The sequence below is a fragment of the Haliotis rubra genome, unplaced genomic scaffold (genome assembly GCF_003918875.1).
Source record: "Haliotis rubra isolate DU_JTF1 unplaced genomic scaffold, ASM391887v1 Scf481, whole genome shotgun sequence".
In the NCBI taxonomy this organism is placed as follows: Eukaryota; Metazoa; Mollusca; class Gastropoda; order Lepetellida; family Haliotidae; genus Haliotis; species Haliotis rubra.
Window position 1 is genome coordinate 328,940 of NW_025767170.1, and position 8,683 is coordinate 337,622.

The following is an 8,683-nucleotide window of genomic DNA, read 5'->3' on the forward strand; positions in this document are numbered from 1 at the left end:
AAAGAATATACTAATTCATTAAAATATTAAAACATGATAACTTATAAACTTGGTGCAAAACAAACTGTATAGTTTTGTTGTCCATTTAGGATTTAGATTGTGACTGAATAACATACAATCATACAAATATGTACACAATCTTCAAAATAACTTCGTAAACTGATATTTTAAATATCCGTGAAGTGAATTATACATTTGATTTTAATTTCCATAATTTCATCTCATGTAATTTATGAATGTCAACTGTTGTAATGATACTATAAACTGAATTTGAAATTGCGACTCAGACCAAAGAATATACTAAGGTAATAAAATATTTAAACATGATAACTTATAAACTTGTGCAACACAAACTGCATAGTTATGTTGTCCATTTAGAATTGATTGTGAATGAAAATCATACAAATCTGTCCACAATCTTAAGTTAGTTAACAAAGTTATTTCAACAGATATTCTAAATATCCATTGAGTGAATTGTACATTGGATTTTAATTTCCATAATTTCTTCTCATGGAATGTAAATTATTGTTCAGTTATTAGATTTAGCTATCTGCCTTCTGATTTCAGCTTATGAGCACAGACAAAAGAGCACAACCACCAAGCCACACAGTTTCAAACCTGATGAAAAACAATCTTCAAAAGTCTTGCCTCTTGCAAGTGAAGCTCAAATGATGGACGCCTTCAAGGATGGGAGTACCAAAGGCACTGAAATTGATCATTTGCAACCCTATGATGGATGCATCTCTGTTAGGTTCAATAGTTGGTGAAGATCTGATCCAAATTGCAAAATCCCTCTGTGGAGATTTTGATGTCAAATGATTTTATAGTTATTGTGACACCAAAGTTACACCATGTGTTCAAGAAGTTTGGCCATGGGAGCTCATTATCAAAAGCGACCGAGAGGTAATTTGGAGCAGGTATCATCAGATGTGCATACAGGAAGATTGTATTTCAAGCATACACACCTGTATAGAAGAAGTCAGCAGCCATCACATCAGACTTATTCACATCTTCACCCAGTGTTTGCTAGACCACATCATTCAAACGCTCTTTCACTTTCTTTCGGAATCCATGAAGACAGCTGATGAGAAGCAAGCTAACCATATCAGTGGAAATGACCAAGCTGTGCTATTTTACATTTCTGGATATATTGTCCATGCTCTGCTAAAAATGAAGACAATAAGTGGCCAACACACTGAGGCTGTCATCGATAACCTTCATACAAGAGGCCAAAGAAAGCTACATTCGGACATTTCCCAGATGGACAGAAAACAATCAACAGAGGTGGTCTTACACTTCCTAGTAATTATTGCTTTCTCCTTGTGCGATCAAATTGAAACAGCAGTCAGGAGTCCAGTGGATCTGTCCTACCTTAGTTCCTACTCACTTCAATGTGACAAATTGAAAGAAACTATTCTGACGAACCCCATGGTCATCTTCTACAGGGACAAGTTAATTATGTTCGGAAGGAAAACTAAAATTAAAACTTTTAGAATTTCTAGTCACTTTGTTCCTTAACGTGCGTGGTGGGGCTGTGGCCAAGTTCGTCAAGCACCAACAGCAGAAAGAGAAAAAAAGTGAGAGAAAAACTAATGAAGGCCAGTCACTCAGGAAAATCTTGAAATCAAGACCTAATTTACTGTAATCATCAATGTGAGTGAGTGAGTGAGTATGGCTTAACGCCGCTTTTAGCAATATTCCAGCACTATCACGGCGGGGACATCAGAAATGGGCTTCACACATTGTACCCATGTGGGGAATCGAACCCAGGTCTGCGCCGTGACGAGCGAACGCTTTAACCAATAGGCCACCCCCACCGCCCCTCATCAATGTGAGAATAGTAACAGTCATTACAGTCTCCAACACATTGATGGACTATTTACTCTCTGTGATTAATTATAACTATAACTTATATGTATACATTTTGCATGCCCATGAAAATCTGGCTTAGAATAATTCATCAGCAACAAGTGAAAAAAATATGCTATAATGATCTGTATCTCTGAAGATTGGCCTCATAACATAACTCATAATTATACGTCATTAGGAAGAATAATGATAACAGAACAATATATTAATTGTAGTCATGATAAATAAGGACCTTTTCTAGAAACATAATCATCACAATGAACAATAATGGAAATATGTACAGTTTTTTCAACCGAATAGGTGATTGAGACTTTTTTAGAATGATTTAAATATATATTCAGGTCATATTAGCAAACAAAATCAATGTTATGTCGTCTGCTACGTGGTAATTGAAATGTTCAATATACAATGCAAATACGGGTTTAAGCCAAAATTCATAAACAATAAAATCCAGATCCTAGCCATATAAATTTGGTACCAAGGAAAAGAGGAAAACGCCGTGAATGTTGACATATTTATTTCAAAAATGCTAGTAGTAAACTATTCTTGTGAAAGTGTGTGAAAATCAAGTGTTGTGGAGTAAATATTTCAGAAAACATATTTCATCGCATTGGAGGAGTCAAAATAAGGAATTACGCGACTGCCTCAGACTTATATATGCCATTAAACCATTCTTTATCTTATCTGCTTTTATTACACCCCGATAACTAAGGATTTGTATTGAGAATTAGTTACCATTAATGAAAATCAAAATTGGGACTTTCGCCGATTTTACACCTCCGCCATTGTTCTCACAGAACAATGAGAACACATGACAATATTCATCAAATACAAAGACAAATATATGCTTTAGCACCACTAATAAACCTCAAGGGCACTGTTGCAAATATAAGTATATACATGAGAATAAATGGAAAAATATTAAATGTTACCTTTGCAATGAAAATACATGAAATTGATGACTGAAGTGAACACACGTTTTAGCCAGCTTCCGGATAGGCTGCGCAGTACAAGCCATAGCGCTGATGGTTTTGCCCATTGGCTTGAGGGCCGTCCCTCTATTATATGGTCTCTGTTGTAACAAAGGCATCTTTCTTCTCTTGAAAATCATTTTAGTTCTACAGTTCCAACCATTGATATCCAATCATCTGTAGTTGCATTTTATGAAAATCTACCCATAGGCATAGCTGCCATTCTTATAATTCTGTTAGCAATATCATTATACATGCTATGTAGAGGGAAGTCTCAGCCTACCATTTTAGACCCAGAGCTAACCACTCGTTCTCTTTGTACTATTGTTCCAATACCATCACTGTCATTATGTCCATCTCACTGGAACATTAGGGCCCCAACTTTCATAAACATGTAAGAGTCAAAGGTGTCCTTAAACCAAAACTTTACCTTCAATGGGAAGATTTCAGGGTATCAAATAATAGTAACACTTGTACTGTTACTATTCCAGAAGAGTAATCATTATCATTACCTAAGGCCCACTTGATTAGAAACATCCTCAGACAACCTCAGGAGGCACACATGCCCTGCAACTGTGGCCACCAATACATCAGAGAAACCCTCAGACCTCTCAACACTAGACTCAAAGAACACATATCCTCTGTTGACAAGCTAGACCTGAAATCCGCCATCTCTGAACACATCCTCAACAACCAGGATCATCACATCATGTGGGAAGCCACCAAAGTCCTGTCAACCAACAACAACTGGCGACAAAGAAAACTGCAAAAAGCCATAGACATTAGGGGACACCAGCCAGCCATGAACTGTGACCAGGGAACCCACCTGCCCAACAGTGTCTTCTCATGAAGTCACCAGAAGGGTGAACACTATTTGCACTAAAGTAATGCCGGAAATGCTTGGAAAATGCTTTTTGGCTTCAATATCAATATGATGAATTTGACACAAAATAAAAGCACATGATACATGTACGACTCTACCTAGTTGGATATTAAAGCTCAGATGAAAAAATGCACACTAGGGGTCACTTCACAGGAGGAAATTTTGACGTTTTAACAACATTCGTAATATATTTTAAGTACAAACTGTAGTTTGAATACAGACAATAATTATTCATATAGCCTCAACTAACTAAATTACATAAATGACTGGAAAAAGTTTGCGTTTTTTTTAACCTCTATATGTGAAAAAGATGGAACTCTTGTAGTAGTTATATTCAAAATAATTACGTAAAAACAGTAGATTAAAATCGCGTAGATAATCTTGTTGACCCCTAGAAGTTCCACTTTGTGTATGAGCATCGAAATGGCAACATGAGACTTGATAACTCTGCAGAACAATTAATTAAAAATGTATACCAGTATTTCATACTGGAGAAACAAAGGGGGAAACCTCTCGTCAGCTATGACAGGGTTTACTATAGAATGTGTAAAGCACTTAATTTGACATATAGTCAGGTTTACAAAGTTGTTAACAATTCAGTTACCTCAGGGGTAGTGTCAAAATCAAAACCAGGCAGTAAACGCAAACTGGATAGCTTTGATGAGGGTGTCATACGCCGTGCAGTTTATAATCTGTATAAACGCAAAATCCCACCGACATGTGGTAAAATACAAGATGAGATCAAAGAAACAATAAATGTCTCAAGAACACTTATTGTAGCTCTGGTAGAAATGGGGTTCAGGTACACAAAAAGGGGAGATTAAAGAACTGTGTTTAGAGAAAAGTACTCAATCCTATCCATGCGATCAGCTTATCTCAGAATAGTTGAAGAATATCGCAATTTGGGATTTCTAATGATATACCTTGATGAAACCTGGTGTAATAAAAATCACTCAACTGATCGGATGTGGCTTCATTCAGTTTTACGCCGCACTCAGCAATATTCCAGCGATATGGCAGCGGTCTGTTAATAATCGAGTCTGGACCAGACAATCCAGTGGTCAACAGCATGAACATCGATCTACGCAATTGGGAACCGATGACATGTGTCAACCAAGTTGGCGAGCCTGACCACCCGATCCCGTTAGTCGCCTTTACGACAAGCATAGTTGCCTTTTGTGGCAAGCATGGGTTGCTGAAGACCTATTCTACCCCAGATCTTCACGGGTCAGCTTCCTTCAGATTGTTCTAAGGCACAAGTGTTACCATCAGGCAAAGGTAGGCGCCTGATCATCTTGCATGCTGGTACCCATAGCAAGGGACTGATTGGGGGTTGTGACTTTGTTTTTGAGGCCAAGAAATCTGATGGTGATTACCATAGCAAAATGAATGGGCAGGTATTTTTGGATTGGTTCGAACATCAGCTTTTACTGCAGCTGGACGAACCAAGCATTATCATTTTGGATCACGCCATTTACCATAACGAGAAATCTCAAGGCTCAGTTGCAGGATTTCCTCACTTCCTGTAACGTGCCTTACAGGCAATCAGAAACAAGTCCCAGCTCATGGAAAAAATCCGGCAGCACAAAAAGCCAATCCAGTACATCCCCACATTCATGCTTTCACACGTTAAAGAGCTTGTGCATGCTCCAGAAGTGTGGCAAAAGCTTGCACCTGTTGTAATTCCACCAGCAGTGATACTGACACTTGATATTTTGAGACGGTCCCTGACACGCACTGCCCGTGCGTTACTTAACACTGTCACCCTGTCTGCCTGCCAGGTGTGCCACAGTAGTTTGTTTCTTAGAAGTGTTTCTACCACGGAATATTTTCTAAGTTTTTCAATATACCATATATGATCGTCTATAAGCCGAATTTTGAGGACCCAAAAAATATGTCCGTAGAAGGTGGTCGTCTTATCTATGAGAAAAGATTTCATGGAAATATTTTTTCAGCTCGCCAGTGCCCTGCCATGATGAGGTCACCGATATATATCTGCCAGGATGTTTGCCACGATTACAGCGTTTATGTTGTGAATGATGAATAAAATACATATTAACCTGTCTTAAGGGAAAGGACACATATTGCCCAGAAACTGCTGGACCAAGTCAGCACTAAAGTGAACTTTTTTCAAGCGTTTGTTATCAAGGAAAGAAAAGCTATCAACTATGATCTGTCACAGATAGGTAACATGGACGAAACACCACTAAGCTTTGATATGCCTGGATCAAAGACCGTCGACATTAAAGGGATAAAGACTGTCAGTAAAAACAACAGGGAACGAGAAGCAACACTTCACAGTCGTACTTACCTGTATGGCAGATGGCACGAAATTAAAACCGATGATTGTCTTTAAGCGTAAGACAATGCCGAAGGAAAAGTTTCCTACAGGTGTGGTAGTGGCAGTTCATCCCAAGGGATGGATGGACGAGACTCTCGTGAACAGATGGGTAGAGGATGTGTGGTCTGCGAGACCAGGTGGATTGAGAGGCTGCAACGCTCTACTAGTTTGGGATATGTTTAGGGCCCATTTGTGTCAGTCAGTGAAGAAAAGGTTGGTGGAAAAGAAGACACACCAGGCAGTTATTCCTGGTGGCTGCACATCTCTACTTCAACCACTGGATGTTTCCCTTAACAAGCCATTCAAGGTGAACGTCAGGGAAAAGTGGTCAGATTGGATGATAAACGGTGAACACACTTTCACGAAATCCAACGCCATGAGGAAGGCTCCACTTAACGAAGTAGCGAGATGGGTCAGGGACTCGTGGCACGAAATTCCAACAATCATGGTCAAGAATTCATTCTTGAAATGTGGCATTTCAAATGCGATGGACGGATCTGAAGACGATGCCTTGTTCGAGGAATTTCTAACGCCCGAAAACAGAAAGGAAGAAGAAGATGTGCTTGTGTGTGACAATCTTGATGATTATTATGATGATAGAACCAACGAGTTAGCGTGGACGGAACTGGCTGGCGAGGACAGTGACACTGAATTCGATGGGTTTACGGCCGATGACTTGTAAAGAAAATGTCAGAACTCTCTTGCAGAAATGTCAGTGTTTATTGTAAATGGACTATTTTTCTTATTGTTATATATATATATATATATATATAGATATAGATACATGCTTCATGAAATATGGACACTTAAATAATATGTTTTGAATCAAAAATTGACTTCAGTTTTTATTTACCGATGGTACTTTTTCTCTTGGGTTCACATTTCCATACTCAACCGATTTCACAAAATGGCGTCTCGTTGATGCAAGCAGTGATCGTTGGGATATAAAAAGGAAAACAAACACAGGTTTCCACAATACACCAGTAATCTTTATTATGTAATATTCTCGTAATGGCGCCTCGTCGTTGATGCAACATACTACTTACGGCACACAGTCCTGGTCTCTGTTGGTCAGCTACCATTGCAGGGGAAAAGGAGAGCAGCCCTATCTATGAGAGATATGATTTTGACACTGATTTTGAGGGTCAAGTTTGGGGTCGCCTTATAGACGGTCATATATATGGTATTATGATTATAATTAATCATTATGATGAGGGAATGGTACATCGTGATTACTCATATGCCCTATTAGGTCGAGGTGGTATGAATGATTATATATGAGTTTTGAATCTGAAATATCAACCATTATCAAATAATTGCCAAAAAGCATTTTCCAAGCATTTCTGGCCTTACTTTAGGTCACTGGCATTGTTGCTTTGAAGTTTCTAATCCAACCAGGATTAACGGATTAGGGATTAATGGATTAGTCAGTTGGTCACTCAAGCGAGAGTCTGTAAAGAACTGAACTGGTGGTTACTGCCTGTCACTGTAAATTAAATGACATTTATTAGTGAACTCTGTTCAACAATTTTATGACAATATAATTGTAACGTGTGTGTTTGTCTTTACAGATGGATTTTGAGACTGCTGTCAGGAACGCTGCCATGACAGTCTTCCCTGATGCAAGGTGGAAAGGCTGTTTGTTCCACTTTACACAGTGTGTGTGGAGGAAGACCCAGCATGTTGGCCTCCAGGTGGACTACGGCACCGACACGGAGGTGCCGTAGTTGAGCTGTGCTGCCCGTTGTCCCAATAAATGATGTACGCTTTCACCAAATTCCTTAAGATATTACTAATCAGAGATACACTTCTTTCATATCAGATTTTATTTATGAATGTTATTTTTTATCTTATTTTACACAATTTTGTTCTTATTTTTAGGTAGTAGACGTGTGGCTGGACACCATTGCAATGATGCCCGACGACAGACTCTGCATGCAGCTGGCAGACTACGTCACCACAACATGGATTGAGGGGGACTTCTCCCAAGCTGGCTGGAACCACTAAAAATGGGGGTATAAATGATAAATTATAGCAATAACAAATGGATTGTTCTCACCGTTATTTGCGGAAGCACGCGAGTCACAGCTATCACTGTGTGGTTTGGCATAACTTGCCATTTTGGCATGGCGATTGGCTACGCAAGAGGGAAGGTTCCATTTCAAAGGTGGGGGTTTGTTCCTCGCATAGTGGGTTAGGCCCGCTAGCGGGTATACAAGGAGTGCGCGACGGGTGTTTCATTGTCTGAGTTGGAGACAGTCTGGGATAGGTGAGCCCTTGTTTTGAGACGACAGTGTCCGCTTGCTTTGGGATAAAGCAATACACACTCCGAGATGGACCAGCCCTTGTTTCCCAATGAAACAGTCGACCTCCTCTCACTGTGAAGCACTTAGGTTAGGTTATTGATAGTTAATAAAAGAAATAGTAGGATAACTGTAGGTACGGGTGGATGGGTGGAATAAAGGATCTAGTTTTAGAGATTTACGTGATATCACAAGACGATAGAGATACTGTCATGACAGGCTACAACATGATGGCCAACTATGTTTCAGAGAAGGCGATGAGAAGATGTTTTGCAAACGACAATCCCTCATGACAGCTTTTGTGGAGTTGTAAGTA